Here is a 24976-nt window from a genome sequence, read left to right as displayed (position 1 = left end):
ATAGTGGCAACTACAGTGGCAACTTTTTTCCTTGAAGTTGACAGGGTTCAATCCCCAGCCAATACAGACCGTGGAGAGGTATCTCGTCTCTTGTGACGGTCGAACACATCACAATTAGGCCACGTGTTCCAAACTCCGCAGAAGTGTAAACCAGGCTTAGGGCAATTTCTTACTAGTTGTATGTCAGTAGGTGGTGTGGAAAGGTGAACCGTCCATCGAAATGCTGTGTGATCATGGAGGCTGTTGTGGGCATTGGTGGTATAGTGGCAAGCATAGCTGCCTTCCAAGCAGTTGACCTGGGTTCGATTCCCGGCCAATGCAGAACCTTGAGAGAGATGTGTTTTATCTTGTGACTTTCAACCGCTTCCAGGCATTAAGAATGTCACGTGAGCTCCTGGACGATCGATCAGCTTCGGGAAGAGCCCGGGGGTGTAAGACCTGTCAACGTGGTAGCGTGGCCGAGCGGTCCAAGGCACTGGATTTAGGCTCCAGTCTCTCCTGAGGCGTGGGTTCAAATCCCACCGCTGCCACTTTTGTAGGGTGCTAACGCCGTCACATTGCTTTGAAGTCAGTAAGTGGGTTTGAAAAAGTGAACTGTGGCTCGACATGTGCGATAGTATATGATTTTTTGGGGCATCGTATTTATGGTGGCAACTACAGTGGCAACTTTTTTCCTTGAAGTTGACGGGGTTCAATCCCCAGCCAATACAGACCGTGGAGAGGCATCTCGTCTCTTGTGACGGTCGATAGCATCACGATTAGGCCACGTGTTCCAAACTCCGCAGAAGTATAAACCAGGCTTAGGGCAATTTCTTACTAGTTGGACGTCAGTAGGTGGTGTGGAAAGGTGAACCGTCCCTCGAAATGCTGTGCGATCACGGAGGCTGTTGTGGGCATCGGTGGTTTAGCGGCAAGCATAGCAGCCTTCCAAGCAGATGACCGGGGTTTGATTCCTGGCCAATGCAGAACCTTGAGAGAGATTCAAATCATCTTTATTTCGCCATGTATACAGATACTAGGAATTTGATTTGGTATTCTCCATGCAGGCTATAGCATCACAAATAGAACAACAAGACAAAAAAGAAAAAAAATACAAGGACAGATAGTACCAGTATGAGCAAAATAATAAATACGAATGGAGGTAATGTTAAATAAAGCGCCGTAAAGTTCATTTCTAAGAGCTATTTAGGAGGGCTATTGTTAGATGTGTTTTATCTTGTGACGTTCAACCGCTTCCAGGCATTAAGAATGTCACGTGAGCTCCTGGACGATCGATCAGCTTCGGGAAGAGCCCGGGGGCTAAGACCTGACAACGTGGTAGCGTGGCCGAGCGGTCCAAGGCGCTGGATTTAGGCTCCAGTCTCTCCGGAGGCGTGGGTTCAAATCCCACCGCTGCCACTTTTGTAGGGTGCTAACGCCGTCCCATTGCTTTGAAGTCAGTAAGTGGGTTTGAAAAAGTGAACTGTGGCTCGACATGTGCGATTGTATATGATTTTTTGGGGCATCGTAGTTATAGTGGCAACTACAGTGGCAACTTTTTTCCTTGAAGTTGACAGGGTTCAATCCCCAGCCAGTAAAGACCGTGGAGAGGCATCTCGTCTCTTATGACGGTCGATAGCATCACAATTAGGCCACGTGTTTCAAACTCCGCAGAAGTATAAACCAGGCTTAGGGCAATTTCTTACTAGTTGGACGACAGTAGGTGGTGTGGAAAGGTGAACCGTCCCTCGAAATTCTGTGCGATCATGGAGGCTGTTGTGGGCATTGGTGGTATAGTGGCAAGCATAGCTGCCTTCCAAGCAGTTGACCCGGGTTCGATTCCCGGCCAAAGCAGAACCTTGAGAGAGATGTGTTTTATCTTGTGACTTTCAACTCCTTCCAGCCATTAAGAATGTCACGTGAGCTCCCGGACGAACGATCAGCATCGAGAAGAGCTCGGGGGGCAACAACCTCGCAACTGGGTAGCGTGGCCGAGCTGTCCAAGGCGCTGGATTAAGGCTCCAATCTCTCTGGCGTGTGTTCAAATCTCACCACTGCCACTTTTGTAGGGTTCTAACGCCGTCACATTGCTTTGAAGTCGGTAAGTGGGTTTGAAAAAGTGAACTATAGTGGCAACTACAGTGGCAACTTTTTTCCTTGAAGTTGACGGGGTTCAATCCCCAGCCAATACAGACCGTGGAGAGGCATCTCGTCTCTTGTGACGGTCGATAGCATCACGATTAGGCCACGTGTTCCAAACTCCGCAGAAGTATAAACCAGGCTTAGGGCAATTTCTTACTAGTTGGACGTCAGTAGGTGGTGTGGAAAGGTGAACCGTCCCTCGAAATGCTGTGCGATCACAGAGGCTGTTGTGGGCATCGGTGGTTTAGCGGCAAGCATAGCTGCCATCCAAGCAGATGACCAGGGTTCGATTCCTGGCCAATGCAGAACCTTGAGAGAGATTCAAATCATCTTTATTTCGCCATGTATACAGATACTAGGAATTTGATTTGGTATTCTCCATGCAGGCTATAGCATCACAAATAGAACAACAAGACAAAAAAGAAAAACAATACAAGGACAGATAGTACCAGTGTGAGCAAAATAATAAATAAGAATGGAGGTAATGTTAAATAAAGCGCCGTAAAGTTCATTTCTAAGAGCTATTTAGGAGGGCTATTATTAGATGTGTTTTATCTTGTGACGTTCAACCGCTTCCAGGCATTAAGAATGTCACGTGAGCTCCTGGACGATCGATCAGCTTCGGGAAGAGCCCGGGGGGGTAAGACCTGACAACGTGGTAGCGTGGCCGAGCGGTCCAAGGCGCTGGATTTAGGCTCCAGTCTCTCCTGAGGCGTGGGTTCAAATCCCACCGCTGCCACTTTTGTAGGGTGCTAACGACGTCCCATTGCTTTGAAGTCAGTAAGTGGCTTTGAAAAAGTGAACTGTGGCTCGACATGTGCGATTGTGTATGATTTTTTGGGGCATCGTGGTTATAGTGGCAACTACAGTGGCAACTTTTTTCCTTGAAGTTGACGGGGTTCAATCCCCAGCCAATACAGACCGTGGAGAGGTATCTCGTCTCTTGTGACGGCCGAACACATCACAATTAGGCCACGTGTTCCAAACTCCGCAGAAGTGTAAACCAGGCTTAGGGCGATTTCTTACTAGTTGGACGTCAGTAGGTGGTGTGGAAAGGTGAACCGTCCCTCGAAATTCTGTGCGATCATGGAGGCGGTTGTGGGCATTGGTGGTATAGTGGCAAGCATAGCTGCCTTCCAAGCAGTTGACCCGGGTTCGATTCCCGGCCAATGCAGAACCTTGAGAGAGATGTGTTTTATCTTGTGACTTTCAACCGCTTCCAGGCATTAAGAATGTCACCTGAGCTCCCGGACGAACGATCAGCATCGAGAAGAGCTCGGGGGAAACAACCTCACAACTGGGTAGCGTGGCCGAGCGGTCCAAGGCGCTGGATTTAGGCTCCAGTCTCTCAGGAGGCGTGGGTTCAAATCCCACTGCTGCCACTTTTGTAGGGTGCTAACGCCGTCACGTTGCTTTGAAGTCAGTAAGTGGGTTTGAAAAAGTGAACTGTGGCTCGACATGTGCGATAGTATATGATTTTTTGGGGCATCGTATTTATAGTGGCAACTACAGTGGCAACTTTTTTCCTTGAAGTTGACGGGGTTCAATCCCCAGCCAATACAGACCGTGGAGAGGCATCTCGTCTCTTGTGACGGTCGATAGCATCACGATTAGGCCACGTGTTCCAAACTCCGCAGAAGTATAAACCAGGCTTAGGGCAATTTCTTACTAGTTGGACGTCAGTAGGTGGTGTGGAAAGGTGAACCGTCCCTCGAAATACTGTGCGATCATGGAGGCTGTTGTGGGCATTGGTGGTATAGTGGCAAGCATAGCTGCCTTCCAAGCAGTTGACCCGGGTTCGATTCCCGGCCAATGCAGAACCTTGAGAGAGATGTGTTTTATCTTGTGACTTTCAACCGCTTCCAGGCATTAAGAATGTCACGTGAGCTCCTGGACGATCGATCAGCTTCGGGAAGCGCCCGGGGGCTAAGACCTGACAACGTGGTAGCGTGGCCGAGCGGTCCAAGGCGCTGGATTTAGGCTCCAGTCTCTCCGGAGGCGTGGGTTCAAATCCCACCGCTGCCACTTTTGTAGGGTGCTAACGCCGTCCCATTGCTTTGAAGTCAGTAAGTGGGTTTGAAAAAGTGAACTGTGGCTCGACATGTGCGATTGTATATGATTTTTTGGGGCATCGTAGTTATAGTGGCAACTACAGTGGCAACTTTTTTCCTTGAAGTTGACAGGGTTCAATCCCCAGCCAATACAGACCGTGGAGAGGCATCTCGTCTCTTATGACGGTCAATAGCATCACAATTAGGCCACGTGTTTCAAACTCCGCAGAAGTATAAACCAGGCTTAGGGCAATTTCTTACTAGTTGGACGACAGTAGGTGGTGTGGAAAGGTGAACCGTCCCTCGAAATGCTGTGCGATCATGGAGGCTGTTGTGGGCATTGGTGGTATAGTGGCAAGCATAGCTGCCTTCCAAGCAGTTGACCCGGGTTCGATTCCCGGCCAAAGCAGAACCTTGAGAGAGATGTGTTTTATCTTGTGACTTTCAACTGCTTCCAGGCATTAAGAATATCACGTGAGCTCCCGGACGAACGATCAGCATCGAGAAGAGCTCGGGGGGCAACAACCTCGCAACTGGGTAGCGTGGCCGAGCTGTCCAAGGCGCTGGATTAAGGCTCCAGTCTCTCTGGCGTGGGTTCAAATCTCACCAATGCCACTTTTGTAGGGTTCTAACGCCGTCACATTGCTTTGAAGTCGGTAAGTGGGTTTGAAAAAGTGAACTATAGTGGCAACTACAGTGGCAACTTTTTTCCTTGAAGTTGACGGGGTTCAATCCCCAGCCAATACAGACCGTGGAGAGGTATCTCGTCTCTTGTGACGGCCGAACACATCACAATTAGGCCACGTGTTCCAAACTCCGCAGAAGTGTAAACCAGGCTTAGGGCGATTTCTTACTAGTTGGACGTCAGTAGGTGGTGTGGAAAAGTGAACCGTCCCTCGAAATGCTGTGCGATCACAGGGGCTGTTGTGGGCATCGGTGGTTTAGCGGCAAGCATAGCTGCCTTCCAAGCAGATGACCAGGGTTTGATTCCTGGCCAATGCAGAACCTTGAGAGAGATTCAAATCATCTTTATTTCGCCATGTATACAGATACTAGGAATTTGATTTGGTATTCTCCATGCAGGCTATAGCATCACAAATAGAACAACAAGACAAAAAAGAAAAACAATACAAGGACAGATAGTACCAGTATGAGCAAAATAATAAATACGAATGGAGGTAATGTTAAATAAAGCGCCGTAAAGTTCATTTCTAAGAGCTATTTAGGAGGGCTATTGTTAGATGTGTTTTATCTTGTGACGTTCAACCGCTTCCAGGCATTAAGAATGTCATGTGAGCTCCCGGACCATCGATCAGCTTCGAGAAGAGCTCGGGAGGCAAAGACCTGACGACTGGGTAGTGTGGCCGAGCGGTCCAAGGCGCTGGATTAAGGCTCCAGTCTCTCCGGAGGCGTGGGTTCAAATCCCACCACTGCCACTTTTGTAGGGTGCTAACGCCGTCCCATTGCTTTGAAGTCAGTAAGTGGGTTTGAAAAAGTGAACTGTGGCTCGACATGTGCGATTGTATATGATTTTTTGGGGCATCGTAGTTATAGTGGCAACTACAGTGGCAACTTTTTTCCTTGAAGTTGACAGGGTTCAATCCCCAGCCAATACAGACCGTGGAGAGGTATCTCGTCTCTTGTGACGGTCGAACACATCACAATTAGGCCACGTGTTCCAAACTCCGCAGAAGTGTAAACCAGGCTTAGGGCAATTTCTTACTAGTTGTATGTCAGTAGGTGGTGTGGAAAGGTGAACCGTCCATCGAAATGCTGTGTGATCATGGAGGCTGTTGTGGGCATTGGTGGTATAGTGGCAAGCATAGCTGCCTTCCAAGCAGTTGACCTGGGTTCGATTCCCGGCCAATGCAGAACCTTGAGAGAGATGTGTTTTATCTTGTGACTTTCAACCGCTTCCAGGCATTAAGAATGTCACGTGAGCTCCTGGACGATCGATCAGCTTCGGGAAGAGCCCGGGGGGGTAAGACCTGTCAACGTGGTAGCGTGGCCGAGCGGTCCAAGGCACTGGATTTAGGCTCCAGTCTCTCCTGAGGCGTGGGTTCAAATCCCACCGCTGCCACTTTTGTAGGGTGCTAACGCCGTCACATTGCTTTGAAGTCAGTAAGTGGGTTTGAAAAAGTGAACTGTGGCTCGACATGTGCGATAGTATATGATTTTTTGGGGCATCGTATTTATGGTGGCAACTACAGTGGCAACTTTTTTCCTTGAAGTTGACGGGGTTCAATCCCCAGCCAATACAGACCGTGGAGAGGCATCTCGTCTCTTGTGACGGTCGATAGCATCACGATTAGGCCACGTGTTCCAAACTCCGCAGAAGTGTAAACCAGGCTTAGGGCGATTTCTTACTAGTTGGACGTCAGTAGGTGGTGTGGAAAGGTGAACCGTCCCTCGAAATACTGTGCGATCATGGAGGCGGTTGTGGGCATTGGTGGTATAGTGGCAAGCATAGCTGCCTTCCAAGCAGTTGACCCGGGTTCGATTCCCGGCCAAAGCAGAACCTTGAGAGAGATGTGTTTTATCTTGTGACTTTCAACTCCTTCCAGCCATTAAGAATGTCACGTGAGCTCCCGGACGAACGATCAGCATCGAGAAGAGCTCGGGGGGCAACAACCTCGCAACTGGGTAGCGTGGCCGAGCTGTCCAAGGCGCTGGATTAAGGCTCCAGTCTCTCCGGCGTGGGTTCAAATCTCACCACTGCCACTTTTGTAGGGTTCTAACGCCGTCACATTGCTTTGAAGTCGGTAAGTGGGTTTGAAAAAGTGAACTATAGTGGCAACTACAGTGGCAACTTTTTTCCTTGAAGTTGACGGGGTTCAATCCCCAGCCAATACAGACCGTGGAGAGGTATCTCGTCTCTTGTGACGGTCGAACACATCACAATTAGGCCACGTGTTCCAAACTCCGCAGAAGTGTAAACCAGGCTTAGGGCAATTTCTTACTAGTTGTATGTCAGTAGGTGGTGTGGAAAGGTGAACCGTCCATCAAATGCTGTGTGATCATGGAGGCTGTTGTGGGCATTGGTGGTATAGTGGCAAGCATAGCTGCCTTCCAAGCAGTTGACCCGGGTTCTATTCCCGGCCAATGCAGAACCTTGAGAGAGATTCAAATCAACTTTATTTCGCCATGTATACAGATACTAGGAATTTGATTTGGTATTCTCCATGCAGGCTATAGCATCACAAATAGAACAACAAGACAAAAAAGAAAAATAATACACGGACAGATAGTACCAGTATGAGCAAAATAATAAATAAGAATGGAGGTAATGTTAAATAAAGTGCCGTAAAGTTCATGTGTAAGAGTTATTTAGGAGGGCTATTGTTAAATATGTTTTATCTTGTGACGTTCAACCGCTTCCAGGCATTAAGAATGTCACGTGAGCTCCTGGACGATCGATCAGCTTCGAGAAGAGCTCGGGGGGCAATGTCCTGACAACTGGGTAGCGTGGCCGAGCAGTCCAAGGCGCTGGATTAAGGCTCCAGTCTCTCCGGAGGCGTGGGTTCAAATCCCACCGTTGCCACTTTTGTAGGGTGCTAACGCCGTACCATTGCTTTGAAGTCAGTAAGTGGGTTTGAAAAAGTGAACTGTGGCTCGACATGTGCGATTGTATATGATTTTTTGGGACATCGTAGTTATAGTGGCAACTACAGTGGCAACTTTTTTCCTAGAAGTTGATTCAATCCCCAGCCAATACAGACCGTGGAGAGGCATCTCGTCTCTTGTGACGGTCGATAGCTTCACGATTAGGCCACGTGTTCCAAACTCCGCAGAAGTATAAACCAGGCTTAGGGCAATTTCTTACTAGTTGGACGTCAGTAGGTGGTGTGGAAAGGTGAACCGTCCCTCGAAATGCTGTGCGATCATGGAGGCAGTTGTGGGCATTGGTGGGATAGTGGCAATTATAGCTGCCTTCCAAGCAGTTGACCCGGGTTCGATTCCCGGCCAATGCAGAACCTTGAGAGAGATGTGTTTTATCTTGTGACGTTCAACAGCTTCCAGGCATTAAGAATGTCACCTGAGCTCCCGGACGAACGATCAGCATCGAGAAGAGCTCGGGGGAAACAACCTCACAACTGGGTAGCGTGGCCGAGCGGTCCAAGGCGCTGGATTTAGGCTCCAGTCTCTCCGGAGGCGTGGGTTCAAATCCCACCGCTGCCACTTTTGTAGGGTGCTAACGCCGTCACATTGCTTTGAAGTCAGTAAGTGGGTTTGAAAAAGTGAACTGTGGCTCGACATGTGCGATAGTATATGATTTTTTGGGGCATCGTATTTATAGTGGCAACTACAGTGGCAACTTTTTTCCTTGAAGTTGACGGGGTTCAATCCCCAGCCAATACAGACCGTGGAGAGGCATCTCGTCTCTTGTGACGGTCGATAGCATCACGATTAGGCCACGTGTTCCAAACTCCGCAGAAGTGTAAACCAGGCTTAGGGCAATTTCTTACTAGTTGGACGTCAGTAGGTGGTGTGGAAAGGTGAACCGTCCCTCGAAATGCTGTGTGATCATGGAGGCTGTTGTGGGCATTGGTGGTATAGTGGCAAGCATAGCTGCCTTCCAAGCAGTTGACCCGGGTTCGATTCCCGGCCAATGCAGAACCTTGAGAGAGATGTGTTTTATCTTGTGACTTTCAACCGCTTCCAGGCATTAAGAATGTCATGTGAGCTCCCGGACCATCGATCAGCTTCGAGAAGAGCTCGGGAGGCAATGACCTGACAACTGGGTAGTGTGGCCGAGCGGTCCAAGGCGCTGGATTAAGGCTCCAGTCTCTCCGGAGGCGTGGGTTCAAATCCCACCACTGCCACTTTTGTAGGGTGCTAACGCCGTCCCATTGCTTTGAAGTCAGTAAGTGGGTTTGAAAAAGTGAACTGTGGCTCGACATGTGCGATAGTAGGGTTAGGGTTAGGGTTAGGGTTAGGGTTAGGGTTAGGTTTGGGTTAAAAAGAAAAACTGGATGGTCTTAAAGAGCGCGGGCCTATCATTTCTGTGTTTAAAAAAAATATATATAACAAAGGAGGGGAAGGAAAACAGAAATACAAAAAAAAGGTGTTGTGAAATAATGTGTGTGTTTTCTTTTACAGGTGCTGTGTGGTGGTGGCTGAGTGGATGGTGCTGAGGAGTGGAGGACCAAGGTAGGTGTTGTTGAATTTGTTCTTTAGTGTGTAGATCTATGTGCCAGTATGTAAGTGTGTGCGTGTGTATGGATGCATAGCCAGGTAAGTTATGTGTGTGTATATTTTATTTTTGGTGATGTATGCGTAAGAATATGTATGAGTGTGTACATGTATATGTTCCAAAGTGTTGTGAAGTAATGTGTTTGTTCTTTTGCAGATGCTGTGTGGCGATGGATGAGTGGATGGTGCTGATCAAGGTGAGTGTTATTGAAGGTGTAATTCATTCATTAAGTGAAGCAGATCTTGTATGAGATGAAGAGTGTTATGTTTTTTCATTCAGTCCCAGGGGTGTAATTGTGTTTAACTGTGTGATCCATTTTCTTTCGGCGTGTTTCCGCTGTCCACTGGACCACCCGGACCCCGACTCCACACCAGATATGATGAGGTGAGTGACGGGGTGCTCCTGGAAGTGTGTGACGAGTGTTGTTTGTAGATGTGCCCGTGAAATGTTGTACAGATGTTGTTTGAGTCTAGTGTCTATTGAAGAGCCGGTTTCTCCTATATAATGTTTGTGGCAGAGGGTGCAGGTGATGATGTATACGACGTTGGAGGTTTGTAAGGTGAGGTTGTCCGGGACTGGAGCTGATGTGTGACTGTGAGGGTTTGTAATGAATTTTCTGTATTTATAATGAAGTGTATGAGGTTTGGCTGCTGGAGAGGGCATAGTGCTGAATTTGGTGTGTATGAATATGTTTTTTAAACTTTTATTTTTTCTGTATGCGGAAATGATCCTGTATGGTTTTAGTGCGGGGTATGTGCGTTGGGCCGTGGTGAAGTTATGTTTGAATGCATGTTGTAGGGGTCGAGTTTTATGTGAAAATGTGGTGACTAAGGGAATGATTATTAATGGGTCCGTAACGGTGTCTGAGGTGAACGGTGTGCCGGTATTGGTTGTGGGTGGTGGGGCCGGGGGGGTGAAACAAGAATCCTGAGTATTGTTGAAATCAGGATCGGGAAGTATGGTGGGGTTAAGGGGCGGGTCAACATCCAGTGGGGGACCAGGAAGGGTATTAACGGTAGGGTGGGGATGGGAAGGCAGGGTGGGATTAAAGGGTGGGTTGGGAAGGGTGGTGGGATTAAAGGGTGGGTCAACACCCAGTGGGGAACTAGGAAGGGGATTAAAGGTAGGGTGGGTATGGGAAGGGAAGGTGGGGTTAAAGGGCGGGTCGGGAAGGATAGTGGGGTTAAAGGGCGGGTCAGCACACAGTGGGGAACTAGGCGGGGGATTAAAGGTAGGGTGGGGGTGGGAAGGTAGGGTGGGTTTAAAGGGTGGGTTAGGAAGGATGGTGGGATTAAAGGGTGGGTCAACACCCAGTGTGGGACTAGGGAGGGGATTAAAGGTAGGGTGGGAATGGGAAGGCAGGGTGGGGTTAAAGGGCGGGTTGGAGGGACTTTTAAAGGGAGGGTTGGGTTTAGGCCTCGGGTTTGAGGGGTTGGGTTTGGGGTTTAGGCCTGGACTGGGTTTAGTCCTAGGGTTAAGGGGAGGGGTGGGGTTACAGGGTAGGTTGGGGTTGGGTATGGGGTCGGAGGGACTTTTAAAGGGAGGGTTGGGTTTAGGCCTAGGGTTAAAGGGAGAGGTGGGGTTACAGGGAGGGTTGGGGTTGGGTATGGGGTCCGAGGGGTTGGGGTTAGGATGAGGGACCAGGTTGGGTGTAGCTCTTGGGGCAGGCAGAGAGGGGTTAAAGGGAAGGTTGAGTTGGGGTTTAAGACGGCGGATGGAATTGAATATGGGGTAGAGACGGGGTGTTGGATGGAGTCCCGCAGCAAGGTCCCGGGAAGGTTCAGGGCTAGGAGGGGGGTTGGGGGAGGATGCAGGATACGGACCCGGTGTAGGGTAAGGGGAGGGATTCGGAGTGGATGGGGAAAGGAGGGAGAGGGACCGTGCTGCGGGTTGTGTATGTACTGATGCTTGTGTTTGGAGTGCAGGAATTGTGTGTAATGTGTGTGTCGTGTGTGTATTGGTTGTGTATGTGTCTTTGTTTGGTGCGGTGTGTGTATGTGTGGGCTGAGTGGGAGAGAGGGCTGCCAAAGTGTCGTTCTTGATTGTGCGCAGAAACCGTTTGGAATATCCCCTCTGTCTGAGTGCGTGAAATAGTGTTGAGATGGCTATGTGTAAATCTTCTTTGTGAGAAGATATTCTATGAAACCGGATTATTTGTGATTTGACTATACCTTTAAATGTGTGTTTGGGATGGTAACTGTGTTTGTGTAATAGGGCGTGTGTGTCTGTAGGTTTAAAGTATACTCGTGTCTGTAATGTCTTATGTGTTGTATTTATTGGGTGGAAATATACTGTGGTGTCCAAAAAGTGAATTTGCTGTGGGTCAATTATCTATTTTACTGTTATTGACGGGTGATGTGAGTTGAGTATGTGTATGAATTCCGTGAAATGTTTGATGTCGTGTGGCCATGCTCCTATGATGTCATCTAAAAATCTGTAGTAAAATGATGGTTGTAGTGGACACTTTGACAGCGCTTCTCTCTCCCACTCAGCCATGTATATGTTTGCATAGGCGGGTGCGAACTTCTTGCCCATAGCTGTTCCCGATACCTGTAGGTAATGTTTATTGTTAAATAAAAAATCATTGCTGTCTAAACTAATTTGGAGTAATTGTAGAATGTCCTGATCCGGTCTATTGGGGTCTGGGTGTTTTTGAAATAATGACTTGACAGCCTGCACACCCATTGTGGTGTTAATGTTGGTGTACAGGCTGTCAACGTCAATGGTGAAGATATGTGTGTGGGCGGGAACAGCTATGGGCTTGAGCTTTTCTAAGAAGTGGTAGGTGTCTTTGAGGTAACTGGGGTGGCGGGTGGATAGGGGGTTGATGTAGTGGTCAATGTATTCCGATATGTTATATGATTCGCTGTTGCAGTCTGAGACTATGGGCCTACCAGGAGGAACTTCAAAGGGAATGGTCCAGGTGTCCGGTTCCTTATGGATCTTTGGAAGTAAGTAAAATAGTCTCTGTCGTGGTGTGTCTGGTCCGTATAAGTAGTCCCGTTGTTTGGCTGTAATGTATTGTCTGCTGTAAAGTGATTTGATGATAGTCCTGAGTTTAACCTGTGTCTGTGGTTGTATGCTATCCGGTATGATCTTGTAATGTCTGTTGTTGTTTAATTGCCTGTTTGCTTCAAAGATGTACTGATGGTTATCTAAAATGACTATCTTGGATCCTTTGTCCGCTGGTTTGATGACTATGTGTGTGTTGTTTTTAAGTGTTTGTAGTGATTCTCGGAGTGTGGTCGTGAGGTTGTCTTGTCTGTCCGTCTGTGTGTTGTTGTAGTCCCGTAGTGTCCTTCTGTCTGTCTTAATAAGGTGTCTGATATGGTGATCCACCTGGGAGAGTTTGGGCTCCCAGGTGGAGGGATTGATAAATGGCAGGTGAGTGTCATTGTCCGTGAAGTCAAAGTAGTCCAAAATCTTGAGTCGTCTGTGGTATTTGTGAATGTCCCTTTGAAGTTCCTCCTGGTCAAAAGTGGTGGGGCGGGGAACGAAGGTGAGGCCTCTCTCCAGCAGTGCTATCTGTGTTTGTGACGGATGAAATGTTTTGGATAGATTCAGTATGTTAGAGTTGGGTGGTAGTGGTGCATAAGGGGGCTGAGAGACAGAGAGAGGGGGGGCAGTAGATATGTGTGTCGTTAATAGGTGAGTGGCGGTGTTAGAGGTGTCCGGGTTGTGGGTAGGGGTGATTATAAATTTAGTTGTGAACACCAGTGTGAGAAAATTGCTGTTGCTGTTTCCGGTGTCCAGTGAATGGTGTCCCTAGTGGTGCGGAATGAGTCCTTCGGTATTTCAAAGAGTGTGGGTAGATGTGTGCTGATGTATCCATTCATTATCTTGATGTTTTGTTTCTGTTGTGGGGTGAGAAGTGGTGAGTGGTTCATGATGGGGACATAGATGGTGGCGTTGGGGAAAGTGCTCTTGGCTTCCTTGTGCATGCTTGCTAACTGTTTTAGTGATGTCTGGTATGGGTCGTGGTCCTTGTTGTTGAGACCCACCGAGAGGACCACCACCTGTGTGTGTGGGTGTATATCTGTTTTTTCCAGAACCTTCTGGAAATGATAGAAAGTGGCCCCAGGGTAGCTGTCCACCTGTGCCATAGGGTTCTGGAAGGAGGGGATTCTATTAAGATTAGAATCCCCAATGAACAAGTGGGACTTGGTGCCCTTGATTGTCCAGTCCGCCACCTTGCGTGAGGGGCGAGCTATGTGGTAGGAGGGTTTGACTGATGTGTGTGCATGAGAGGAGGTGGTTTGGCTATGTGATGGAGGCTGGGGACTATGTGTTGTTTCTAAGGGTGTGTGTGTGGAGGCGCCAAGTCGTGGAGAGTCCCCCACAGGCCCCTTGGTAGGGTGGAAAGGGGAGGGCTCAGAGCAGGCTTTCTCCAAAGGTGATTTGCCTTTTAGGTGCCCTTTCATCATTTTAGCCTGCAATGAGGGCCTGTTTTTTGAGGGACTCTCCTGTCTGGCGCCTGGGGAAGGGAAAAAAGAGGGGGTTAACGGGTGTGCAGTGATGTTAGGGCCAGGTTTCTGAGGGATGGGGGAGGCTGATGAGGGGGAATTGCGGTGACCTACGGGGGAGGGGAAGCTTGTCTCTGTGGAGAAAGCTTCCCGTGTACGTGTTTGTGTGTTGGAGGGGGAGTAAGTGTGTTTTTTGAAATGAGATTGAGTGAGGGACTTAGTGGTTAGTGTGGGGGGAGTCCTGAGTGTGGTGGCCAGAAGGGGGATCTGAGATGTGCGTGCGCCTAAATTGAGTGTGTATTTGTATGTGTGAGCGGCTCTGGGAAGGAGTGGGAATTCTGGTGATATCTGTGTGTTGTGAAACGAAGTGTCTGTGATGTGTTGTACGGTGGGTGTTCCTATGTGTGTGCTAATTGTTTCTTTTTTTGTAGGTGTGTTTGTAAGTGGCTGAGGTGGCGGTGTAGCTGGCAAGGTGGCGGACTGGACGGTCGGCAAAGGTAGGTGCTGGGTTGTGATCTGGTGTGCAGGTGAAGCTGAAGGTAAGGTGACTGGTTGGAGGACAGGTGATGTTGGAGATTGGACTACAGGTGAGATGAAATGTGTGGTGCATGACTGTTGAGTTGTTGGGTGTGGTGTAGTCGTGTGTATGATGGGTGGCTGTTGTGTGGGTAAATGTGTTGTGGGAGTGGCTACAGGTGTAGGGGCCATGTCTGTGTGTGTAGTGGTAATGGGTGGCTGTTGAGTGACTGTATATGTTATGGTGGTATCTATGTGTTCTGTAAGTAAACATTGGGTGGGTGAGTGTGGTGTAGTGTTGTTGGATGTGTGTGTGATAGGTGGCTGTGGAGAGAGCAAGTGTGGTGCAGTGTTGTTGACCGTGTGTGAGACAGGTGACTGTTGGTGGAGTGAGTGCGGTGAAGTGTTTCTGAATGTGTGTGTGATAGGTGGCTGAGATGGTGGGGGTGGTGCCGTGTTGTTGGCTGTGTGAGGTGTGTGTAGTGTAGTGTTGTTGGTTGTATGTGGTGTGTGTGTGTGTGATGTGGTGTTATTGGCTGTGTGTTGTGTGTGTTGTGTAGTGTTGTCGGGTGTATGTGGTATGTGTGTGTGTGATGCAATATTGTTGGTTGTGTGAGGTGTGTGTAGTGTGGTGTTGTTGGCTGTATGTGGTGTGTGTGTGTGTGATGCCGTGTTGTTGGCTGTGTGTGGTGTGTGTTGTGTAGTGTTGTTGGGCGTATGTGGCGTGTGTGTGTGTGATGGTGATGCAGTGTTGTTGGATCTGTGTGGTGTGTGTTGTGTAGTGTTGTTGGGCGTATGTGGCGTGTGTGTGTGTGATGCAGTGTTGTTGGCTATGTGTGGTGTGTTTTGTGTAGTATTGTTGGCTGTATGTGATGTGTATGTGTGTGATGGTGATGTAGTGTTGTTGGCTGTGTGTGGTGTGTGTTGTGTAGTATTGTTGGCTGTATGTGGTGTGTATGTATGTGATGGTGATGCAGTGTTGTTGGCTGTGTGTGGTGTGTGTTGTGTAGTAGTGTTGGCTGTACGTGGTGTGTATGTGTGTGGTGGTGATGCAGTGTTGTTGGCTGTGTGTGGTGTGTGTTGTGTAGTATTGTTGGCTGTATGTGGTGTGTGTGTGTGTGCTGATGATGCAGTATTGTTGGCTGTGTGTGGTATGTGTTGTGTAGTATTGTTGGCTGTATGTGGTGTGTGTGTGTGTGCTGGTGATGCAGTGTTGTTGGCTGTGTGTGGTGTGTGCTGTGTAGTGTTGTTGGCTGCATGTGGTGTGTGTGTGTGTGGTGCAGTGTTGTTGATTATGTGTGGTGTGTGTTGCGTAGTGTTGTTGGCTGTATGTGGTGTGTGTAGTGTAGTGTTGTTAGTTATGTGTGTTGTAGTTTGCTGCTGAAGGAATGACTGTGGTGTGTGTGGTGTGGTGTCACTAGCTGTGTGTATTGTAGATGACTGTTGAAGGGAGGACTGTGTTGTGTGTGGAGTGTGTGTTCTGGGTTGTCGTTGAGGAAGTGACTGTAGTGGGTGTGATGGAAGGTGGGCTGTATGTGTGATAGGTGGTTGAGATGTAGGTGCCTGTGCTGTAATAGTATGTGTGGAGATGCTGGATGACTGTTGGCTAGGTGTCTGTGATTTAAGTGTGTCTGCATATGTCTTGCGTGGCTGTTGAGTGAATGTGTGTGCTGCAGGGATGGTTGTGTGTGCAGTAGTGGTAGTAGTAGTGAGTGGCTGATGTACAGATGGATCTGTTGTGGGAGTGACTATGTGTGTAGTGGCTGGCTGTTGAGTGGGTGACTGTGGTGTTGGAGTGGTCCTGTGTGACTGCCCGTGCTGTGTGGCTGAGGGGAGTTGTAGAAGTGTCTCTACTGTTGCAATGGTTGTCTGTGTGAGTCTGTGTGTGTACCTCTTCTGTGCCCACCCCATGGCTATGTGCAATGCAGTGGTGTTGAGTGTGGGTGCTGTGGGAATGAGTGTCTGGATGGTAGTGTTGTAGTGTGTCTGTAAAATGCCCAGGTTATTGTTCATCCATAGTGTAGTGTTGTCTGCAACTAAAAGTGTGGTGTGTTCAGTAGGTGAAGAAGGTCTGATAAAAGAAGTGAGTTTCCCCACCTGCCTCATCATGCCTCTCGGGTGAGTCTTTGTTAAAATGGCGGCATTCATGATCTCACCATGGTGGACTGCCTGTATTATTTTAAAATACAATTTTGCTGCTTGCCTGGTGGCCTCATCCGGTGCCTGACCAGTGGGCAGAGTGTTGTATGTGCTGTGTGTGTAGGTGTTGTGTGTGTGCGTGTCTGCATGGGTGTTGTGTGTTTGAGTATTGTGTGGCTGCACATTGGGTGGATGCATTCGTTGTGGATAAGTGTTGTAGGCCTGGGTGTTGTGTGACTGAGTGTTATGTGATGCAGTGTGATGTGGATGAGGATTACGGGGTTGAGTGTTGTCTGGTAGGGTGTTGTGTGCTGAAGTGTGATATGTGTGAGTGTTGTGGCCCTGGGTGTTGTATGTCTGAGTGTGGCGTGGTTGAATGTGTTGTACATGAGTGTTATGTGGGTGAGTGTTGTGTGCATGGATGTTATGTGGATGAATGTTACGGTATTGTGTCTGGATGGAAGGATGTGGTGTTCTATTGTAGGTGTGTGGTGTTCTAAGTGGTGGATGGATCTGTGGGTGAGTAATGTGTGAATGGAGGCTATGTGCAGCATTATTGTGTGCATAGGTATTGTGTGAATGAATGTTGTAGTGCTGTGTCTGAGTGGCAGGGTATGATGTTCTATTGTAGGTGTGTGGTGTTCTAAATGGTGGGTGACTCTGTAAGTGTAAAAGTGATGGCAAACCTAACAAAGATGGCCTAGCTACACTGTTAAAACCGCTAACTAAACTGCTGGTGTGTTCTCCTGTCTTAAAACGCACCGCCGGCCTACCTCCCTGAGGGTACATATTTAAAAATCAGAGTGGGGTAATCTGGACAGCTGTGGTGTTTGTTAAAAGCTGCCCAGACAGGGCCCTTACCGCCTAGTTTTGTTGCTTCCAGCTGCTAGGGCGTTGGTGGTGGGTTTCCCAGGTCCGGTCCGTCTCCTCCTCTTCACCTCTCCAGGCTCAGGACACAGTGTTTCAGATTCCAGTGGAAATAGTAAAAATTTGTGTTCCTGGTGTAGGTAAAAAAGGCCCGGGCCTGTAGATGGATATTAAAAAGAGAAAAAGCAATCCTGGGAAACCTTTGCTGCAGAGAGTCTAAAAAGAGCCCTCCCCAAACTGATTTTAAAATTGTAACTTTATTAAACTTTAAAATCAAATTATCAATATCCAAACTCAAGGAGATAAAACCAAATGTGCATAAAAAGATAAAACCCGACGTTTCGCAGTAATTTCTGCTTCATCAGGGGAGATAGGCTCCCAGGAGAACACACCAGCTTTTATGAACTAGCACCCTTGGGAGAGGGGCGTGCCCCTCTCCCAAGGGTGCACCTAATTGGCCCTATCTGATTGGATGATACATTGTCCCTAAGCTATCCCTATGCTATGCCTAATTTCTAACTGGTTCTCTAAGCTAACTGGTTTCTGTGATTGGTTCATTTGAATTGTGTGATGTCATGGAGAGATGGATATGGGTAGGTCCTGGTATATTTCCATTCCTTTTATAAAAGATTGCCAGAGGTTTGTGCAGAGGTGGAAATTTTCAGTTGTGTGTGTGTCATGTGCAATGCATTATGGGTGATGTGGTCTGTGAAAATATGGGGATGTGGACCCAAACCAAATAAATACAACTGTAGCTCAAAAAACATATATATGGGTGTGCTGTGAATATTGGGTACCTCATGGAAAATGTGTTCTATAAAAGGGTGCTATTAAAATCCAATAAAATCCAAGTTGTAACAATAAAACCAATTGTGTTATGTGTCCCTGAGAAGGTAATGTAAGTGTAAATGTAACTAAAATAACTTATATTGTATTGTAGATGGGTGCGTAGTGTCCTGTCCGGTGGATCACGGAAGATGTCTTGTGTATGCTGATGGAGATATGGTAAGTATACTGTATGTTAATGTATATATGTGGGAGTCAAAATGTATTGCAGATCTTAAAAATAGGTTGTGTGTTGATATTGTTTCATGATCATGGGCATGATGAGACAGGTCTAAAAGATTAAAATAAAATAAATATGATAAAACATTGGGGGAAACTGCACAACTAGACTATAAAGCTTAAAATTGTACAGTCATCTAGTTTCTCTTTTTTCCTTTTTTAGGTGTAGGTAAATACTTCAGCCACTAGATGTCACCATTCTGCCCCCTCTTTATTGGTAAGTCTATTTGTACAAATGTGCTAGATATGGTATATAAAGTGTAGTGTTCTAGTATATGATGAGTGTACTGTATATATTGCTGATATGATAGATGGGTGTATCTGGTGTGTACAAATGTAGGTATGTGAGTGCCAGTGTGTTGGTGTTAGGGTCATAATGTTGTATGAGGTATGTAGAGTATTCTATCCTGTCTCACTTATGTGGTGCCTTATGTCTGGGGTGTGTCTGCGTGCTGCTGAATGGAAAAAGTTTACTCTGTGGGGTTGAAGAGTCACATATACAACAATTTCAAAAGCACACAGTCCAACAACACATCACAACCATCATAATGCTTTTCTCTTGGCTGTTATGGATCCTAAGGGTTTATTGCTGTTGTAATGAAAATATTATCTAAGGCACAGGTGGGCCACCCCGGGGCCTTAACTGTAGTTGTTGTGGTTGTTGTTTTGCTCTCAGTGGATCCCAACCTGGTGGCCAGCGGACAGCGGGTACTTCTTGTGTATTGTGGTGAGAGGTGAGTGTAAATACAGAACTAAGGCTAAACAACAGAAATAATGGCTCTGGCAGGGTTAGGTTTGGGTTAGGGTGGGGTTAAAAAGAAAAACTGGATGGTCTTAAAAAGCGCGGGCCTATCATTTCTGTGTTTAAAAAATATATATAACAAAGGACAGGAGGGAAAACAGAAATACAAAAAAATGTGTTGTGAAATAATGTGTGTGTTTTCTTTTACAGGTGCTGTGTGGTGGTGGCTGAGTGGATGGTGCTGAGGATTGGAGGACCAAGGTAGGTGTTGTTGAATTTGTTCTTTAGTGTGTAGATCTATGTGCCAGTATGTAAGTGTGTGCGTGTGTATGGATATATAGTCAGGTAAGTTATGTGTGTGTATATTACTTTAGGTCATGTATGCGTAAGAATATGTATGAATGTGTACATGTATATGTTCCAAAGTGTTGTGAAGTAATGTGTTTGTTCTTTTACAGATGCTGTGTGACGATGGATGAGTGGATGGTGCTGATCAAGGTAAGTGTTAATTTATTTATTGAGTGAAGCAGGTCTTGTATGAGATGAAGAGTGTTATGTTTTTTCATTCAGTCCCAGGGGTGTAATTGTGTTTAACTGTGTGATCCATTTTCTTTCGGCGTGTTTCCGCTGTCCACTGGACCACCCGGACCCCGACTCCACACCAGATATGATGAGGTGAGTGACGGGGTGCTCCTGGAAGTGTGTGACGAGTGTTGTTTGTAGGTGTGCCCGTGAGATGTTGTATAGGTGTTGTTTGAGCCTAGTGTCTATTGATGAACCGGTTTCTCCTATGTAGTGTTTGTGACAGAGGGTGCAGGTGATGATGTATACTGCATTGGAGGTTTGTAAGGTGAGGTTGTCCGGGACTGGAGCTGATGTGTGACTGTGAGGGTTTGTAATGAATTTTCTGTACTTATAATGAAGTGTATGAGGTTTGGCTGCTGGAGAGGGCATGGTGCTGAATTTGGTGTGTATGAGTATGTCCTTTAAGCTTTTATTTTTTCTGTATGCTGAAATGATCTTGTAGGGTTTTAGTGCGGGGTATGTGCGTTGAGCCGTGGTGAAGTTGTGTTTGAATGCATGTTGTAGGGGTCGAGTTTTATGTGAAAATGTGGTGACTAGGGGAATGATTATTAACGGGTCCGTGACGGTGTCTGAGGTGAACGGTGTGCCGGTGTTGATTGTGGGTGGTGGGGCCGGGGGGGTGAAAACAGAATCCTGAGTGTTGTTAAAATCAGGATCGGGAAGAATGGTGGGGTTAAAGGGCGGGTCAACATCCAGTGGGGAACTCGGACGGGTGTTAAAGGTAGGGTGGGAATGGGGAGGCAGGGTGGGGTTAAAGGGCGGGTTGAAGGGATTTTTAAAGGGAGGGTTGGGTTTAGGCCTAGGGTTAAAGGGAGGGGTGGGGTTACAGGGAGGGTTGGGGTTGGGTATGGGGTCGGAGGGACTTTTAAAGGGAGGGTTGGCTTTAGGCCTAGGGTTAAAGGGAGGGGTGGGGTTACAGGGAGGGTTTGGGTTGGGCGTGGGGTCCGAGGGGTTGGGGTTAGGATGAGGGACCAGGCTGGGTGTAGTTCTTGGGGTGGGCAGAGTGGGGTTAAAGGGCGGGTTGAAGGGAGTTTTAAAGGGAGGGTTGGGTTTAGGCCTCGGGTTTGAGGGGTTGTGTTTAGGGTTTGGGCCTGGACTGGGTTTAGTCCTAGGTTTCAGGGGAGGGGTGGGGTTGCAGGGAGGGTTGGGGTTGGGCGTGGGGTCCGAGGGGTTGGGGTTAGGATAGGGTTAGGGTTAGGGTTAGGGTTAGGGTTAGGGTTAGGGTTAGGTTAGGGTTAGGGTTAGGGTTAGGGTTAGGGTTAGGGTTAGGGTTAGTTAGGGTTAGGGTTAGGTTAGGGTGGGGTTAAAAAGAAAAACTGGAGGGTCTTAAAGAGCGCGGGCCTATCATTTCTGTGTTTAAAAAAAATATACATAACAAAGGAGGGGAAGGAAAACAGAAATACAAAAAAAAGGTGTTGTGAAATAATGTGTGTGTTTTCTTTTACAGGTGCTGTGTGGTGGTGGCTGAGTGGATGGTGCTGAGGAGTGGAGGACCAAGGTAGGTGTTGTTGAATTTGTTCTTTAGTGTGTAGATCTATGTGCCAGTATGTAAGTGTGTGCGTGTGTATGAATATATAGTCAGGTAAGTTATGTGTGTGTATATTACTTTAGGTCATGTATGCGTAAGAATATGTATGAGTGTGTACATGTATATGTTCCAAAGTGTTGTGAAGTAATGTGTTTGTTCTTTTGCAGATGCTGTGTGACGGTGGATGGTGCTGATCAAGGTAAGTGTTGTTGAAGGTGTAATATATTTATTGAGTGAAGCAGGTCTTGTATGAGATGAAGAGTGTTATGTTTTTTCATTCAGTCCCAGGGGTGTAATTGTGTTTAACTGTGTGATCCATTTTCTTTCGGCGTGTTTCCGCTGTCCACTGGACCACCCGGACCCCGACTCCACACCAGATATGATGAGGTGAGTGACGGGGTGCTCCTGGAAGTGTGTGACGAGTGTTGTTTGTAGGTGTGCCCGTGAGATGTTGTATAGGTGTTGTTTGAGCCTAGTGTCTATTGATGAACCGGTTTCTCCTATGTAGTGTTTGTGACAGAGGGTGCAGGTGATGATGTATACTGCATTGGAGGTTTGTAAGGTGAGGTTGTCCGGGACTGGAGCTGATGTGTGACTGTGAGGGTTTGTAATGAATTTTCTGTATTTATAATGAAGTGTATGAGGTTTGGCTGCTGGAGAGGGCATGGTGCTGAATTTGGTGTGTATGAGTATGTCCTTTAAGCTTTTATTTTTTCTGTATGCTGAAATGATCCTGTAGGGTTTTAGTGCGGGGTATGTGCGTTGAGCCGTGGTGAAGTTGTGTTTGAATGCATGTTGTAGGGGTCGAGTTTTATGTGAAAATGTGGTGACTAGGGGAATGATTATTAACGGGTCCGTGACGGTGTCTGAGGTGAACGGTGTGCCGGTGTTGATTGTGGGTGGTGGGGCCGGGGGGGTGAAACCAGAATCCTGAGTGTTGTTAAAATCAGGATCGGGAAGAATGGTGGGGTTAAAGGGCGGGTCAACATCCAGTGGGGAACTCGGAAGGGTGTTAAAGGTAGGGTGGGAATGGGAAGGCAGGGTGGGGTTAAAGGGCGGGTTGAAGGGATTTTTAAAGGGAGGGTTGGATTTAGGCCTAGGGTTAAAGGGAGGGGTGGGGTTACAGGGAGGGTTGGGGTTGGGTATGGGGTCGGAGGGACTTTTAAAGGGAGGGTTGGCTTTAGGCCTAGGGTTAAAGGGAGGGGTGGGGTTACAGGGAGGGTTTGGGTTGGGCGTGGGGTCCGAGGGGTTGGGGTTAGGTTTGGGTTAGGGTTAGGGTTAGGGTTAGGGTTAGGGTTAGGTTTCAGAAGAGTCTCAACCCATTGCTGGGTGGGAGTTTGCGCTGGCACAAGTACAGTATGTTTAATTGCTCTGTTTTATTATTCCCTTAGAAAAGGAAAAAAGAAGAAATTAGTGATCTATTAATATGTATGAAGAATTGAAGGTATTTATTAGGTAAGTTTCTTAAGGTAGGTTCTGCACAATCAACTCTCAGGTAAGTACTATTGGTTCTTCTAGGTGTTAAATGTATAATTTTTGTAAACAATATTTTAACTGTTTTTCTTCCCCCTAGGAATCCATCCTCTCACCGAGAAATGTGATTGGCCGCTTGTCATCAATTCGCTCAACACGGTAAGTATTTTTAAGTATTTGTTACAGTAAAAATTAATAAGTGCAACTGTAATTTGGAGTTGGGATTCAACCATATTGCCGGGCCAGCAAGCCAATAAACACAAATGTAATAAATAATAATTCATGGTATCATATTACAACAACACATATATATATTTAAATATATATATAAAAGAAACCCGGCAATATGGGAATCCCAATGATCCGTATGCGCTACCGATACTCTCCAGGCGGAGTCGAACTGTATCCTCCCACCTTTACCTACTGTATATCAAAAGAGAGACATGCAATACATTTTAATATTTTTCATTCAGACCCAACGGGTCGATGGTTTTCAATAAACGTATCCATGTTCTTTCTGCTTTTTGTCTTACGGTTCTGGACCAATCCTTTTGGCTTTCCAGTCCTTCAATTCTCATATTTAAAACCCCATGTGCTATAAAATGTCTGTATAAAACCGTATCTTTATTCCCTCTCCTGACTTGGTATTTATGTTGTGTAAACCGAGTCTGCATAGAGTGTTTAGTTTCTCCTATGTATAGTTTCTGGCACTTCGCACACCTAATGGCATAGACCGTATTAGGAGTCCTGAAAGCTATTCGGTTCCTTATCGGTACCCCTTTCCCCGAATACCTATTCCCGATATAGGTATTTAGGTTAAAATTATTATTTTCCTCAGGAGATACCGCAGGTTTTCCATTTAGGTTAGAATGTACCAGCCTGTCTTTGAGATTCTTGTTTCTCCTAAATGCAGAAATTAGTTTAAAACGCCCCAAGCCTCCCAAGTCTCCCTGGGCCTGTTGGAAATTAAGCCTTAATTGGCCACCCAAACGTCCTAGAGGTTGTGAGTATGTTGTCACCACAGGTATAATATCTTTCTCTTCCCTCTCCACTACATACCTCCCATTTATTTCAAATATTTGTCTTACTTCCTGTTTTATTTCCCTCAGGAACCGCCGAGAGTAACCCCGAGGCCTGAGGGCTTTAAACAGGATAGATGTCGCCTCTTCCACATCACTCAGGTAAGTACAAATACGATGGAATCTTATTAACTGTGATTTAACTAGTCCTTTGTAGGTATGTTTAGGATGATAACTCTGTTTGTGAAGCAAAGCATGTCTATCGGTCTCCTTAAAGAAGACTTTTGTAGCTAAGGCTTTATTCGCTCCCAAACTGGGTATAAAGAAAACCTGTGTGTCTAAAAACTCCAGTTTTTCCCTCTGGACGTTGTGTGTAATTTTAATTGCAGGGTGATGAGAGTTCAGAATATTTAAAAACACCATAAATTGCTCCATGTCCCCCTCCCAGATACCAAAGATGTCATCAAGGTATCTGAAGTACAGCGAAGGTAGATGAGCGCACTTTAAAAAGGCTGATTCCTCCCAGCCACACATATAAAGGTTGGCATACGCTGGGGCAAATTTCTTGCCCATCGCTGTACCATGGATCTGTAAATAGTGTTTTTTATTGAACTCGAAATCATTGCGAATAAGGCTTATCTCCAACAGTTCTAAAATATAGTCATCGGGCCGCCCAGAGACAGGGAATTTATTAAAAGCAGCTCGAACCGACTGTAAGCCCAGAGTCGTATCTATATTAGTATAGAGAGAATTGATATCTATAGAAAATAGAAAAGCTTCTGCAGAAACTGAAATATTCCCAACTTTCTCAACAAAGTCATACGTATCCTTGACGTAGGACGCATGTCTCTGTGAAAGTGGGTTTATATGGTGGTCCAAGTATTCCGCTATGTTTGACGACTCTGAGCCACAGTCACTGACAATAGGTCGACCACAAGGAATCTGACCAGGGATGGTCCACTTATCCAAGGCTTTATGTATCTTTGGGAGCAGGTAGAACAGCCTCGGTCTTGGGACGTCCGGTCCCAACAGGTAGGTCATTTGCTTTAATGTTATTACTTTTTCCTGATACATTTTACATAGAATGTTTTTAATCATGTTTTGTGTTTCAGGTTGCATAGAATGGAGCAGCGGCGCATAATGATTCCTGTTGGTAAGTTGTCTATCTGCTTCCAAAAGATATTGAGTCCTATCCATAATTACTATTTGTGAA

The 24976-nt window shown here is 46.8% G+C and overlaps 20 non-coding genes across 20 annotated transcripts; all 20 read left to right on the top strand.

Moving 5' to 3' along the window:
• Nucleotides 1-249: 249 nt before the first annotated feature.
• On the top strand, nt 250-321 carry trnag-ucc (transfer RNA glycine (anticodon UCC)). The gene has a single exon. It is a non-coding gene; the product is annotated as a tRNA-Gly (tRNA).
• Nucleotides 322-448: 127 nt separating this feature from the next.
• On the top strand, nt 449-530 carry trnal-uag (transfer RNA leucine (anticodon UAG)). Its single transcript has one exon. It is a non-coding gene; the product is annotated as a tRNA-Leu (tRNA).
• A 786-nt stretch (nt 531-1316) lies between these two features.
• trnal-uag (transfer RNA leucine (anticodon UAG)) lies at nt 1317-1398 on the top strand. The gene has a single exon. It is a non-coding gene; the product is annotated as a tRNA-Leu (tRNA).
• A 363-nt stretch (nt 1399-1761) lies between these two features.
• Nucleotides 1762-1833, top strand: trnag-ucc (transfer RNA glycine (anticodon UCC)). Its single transcript has one exon. It is a non-coding gene; the product is annotated as a tRNA-Gly (tRNA).
• A 945-nt stretch (nt 1834-2778) lies between these two features.
• On the top strand, nt 2779-2860 carry trnal-uag (transfer RNA leucine (anticodon UAG)). The gene has a single exon. It is a non-coding gene; the product is annotated as a tRNA-Leu (tRNA).
• A 363-nt stretch (nt 2861-3223) lies between these two features.
• On the top strand, nt 3224-3295 carry trnag-ucc (transfer RNA glycine (anticodon UCC)). The gene has a single exon. It is a non-coding gene; the product is annotated as a tRNA-Gly (tRNA).
• Nucleotides 3296-3421: 126 nt separating this feature from the next.
• On the top strand, nt 3422-3503 carry trnal-uag (transfer RNA leucine (anticodon UAG)). Its single transcript has one exon. It is a non-coding gene; the product is annotated as a tRNA-Leu (tRNA).
• A 363-nt stretch (nt 3504-3866) lies between these two features.
• trnag-ucc (transfer RNA glycine (anticodon UCC)) lies at nt 3867-3938 on the top strand. The gene has a single exon. It is a non-coding gene; the product is annotated as a tRNA-Gly (tRNA).
• A 126-nt stretch (nt 3939-4064) lies between these two features.
• trnal-uag (transfer RNA leucine (anticodon UAG)) lies at nt 4065-4146 on the top strand. The gene has a single exon. It is a non-coding gene; the product is annotated as a tRNA-Leu (tRNA).
• Nucleotides 4147-4509: 363 nt separating this feature from the next.
• On the top strand, nt 4510-4581 carry trnag-ucc (transfer RNA glycine (anticodon UCC)). Its single transcript has one exon. It is a non-coding gene; the product is annotated as a tRNA-Gly (tRNA).
• A 945-nt stretch (nt 4582-5526) lies between these two features.
• Nucleotides 5527-5608, top strand: trnal-aag (transfer RNA leucine (anticodon AAG)). The gene has a single exon. It is a non-coding gene; the product is annotated as a tRNA-Leu (tRNA).
• Nucleotides 5609-5971: 363 nt separating this feature from the next.
• trnag-ucc (transfer RNA glycine (anticodon UCC)) lies at nt 5972-6043 on the top strand. Its single transcript has one exon. It is a non-coding gene; the product is annotated as a tRNA-Gly (tRNA).
• Nucleotides 6044-6170: 127 nt separating this feature from the next.
• On the top strand, nt 6171-6252 carry trnal-uag (transfer RNA leucine (anticodon UAG)). Its single transcript has one exon. It is a non-coding gene; the product is annotated as a tRNA-Leu (tRNA).
• Nucleotides 6253-6615: 363 nt separating this feature from the next.
• On the top strand, nt 6616-6687 carry trnag-ucc (transfer RNA glycine (anticodon UCC)). The gene has a single exon. It is a non-coding gene; the product is annotated as a tRNA-Gly (tRNA).
• Nucleotides 6688-7207: 520 nt separating this feature from the next.
• Nucleotides 7208-7279, top strand: trnag-ucc (transfer RNA glycine (anticodon UCC)). Its single transcript has one exon. It is a non-coding gene; the product is annotated as a tRNA-Gly (tRNA).
• Nucleotides 7280-7631: 352 nt separating this feature from the next.
• Nucleotides 7632-7713, top strand: trnal-aag (transfer RNA leucine (anticodon AAG)). The gene has a single exon. It is a non-coding gene; the product is annotated as a tRNA-Leu (tRNA).
• A 358-nt stretch (nt 7714-8071) lies between these two features.
• On the top strand, nt 8072-8143 carry trnag-ucc (transfer RNA glycine (anticodon UCC)). The gene has a single exon. It is a non-coding gene; the product is annotated as a tRNA-Gly (tRNA).
• Nucleotides 8144-8269: 126 nt separating this feature from the next.
• Nucleotides 8270-8351, top strand: trnal-uag (transfer RNA leucine (anticodon UAG)). Its single transcript has one exon. It is a non-coding gene; the product is annotated as a tRNA-Leu (tRNA).
• A 363-nt stretch (nt 8352-8714) lies between these two features.
• trnag-ucc (transfer RNA glycine (anticodon UCC)) lies at nt 8715-8786 on the top strand. Its single transcript has one exon. It is a non-coding gene; the product is annotated as a tRNA-Gly (tRNA).
• A 127-nt stretch (nt 8787-8913) lies between these two features.
• Nucleotides 8914-8995, top strand: trnal-aag (transfer RNA leucine (anticodon AAG)). The gene has a single exon. It is a non-coding gene; the product is annotated as a tRNA-Leu (tRNA).
• The last annotated feature ends 15981 nt before the right edge of the window (nt 8996-24976 follow it).

Source organism: Osmerus mordax, chromosome 27 (genome assembly GCF_038355195.1).
Source record: "Osmerus mordax isolate fOsmMor3 chromosome 27, fOsmMor3.pri, whole genome shotgun sequence".
Classification (NCBI taxonomy): domain Eukaryota; kingdom Metazoa; phylum Chordata; class Actinopteri; order Osmeriformes; family Osmeridae; genus Osmerus; species Osmerus mordax.
The sequence above is the reverse complement of the archived record's forward strand: the minus strand, read 5'-3'. Positions and strand labels throughout refer to the sequence as shown.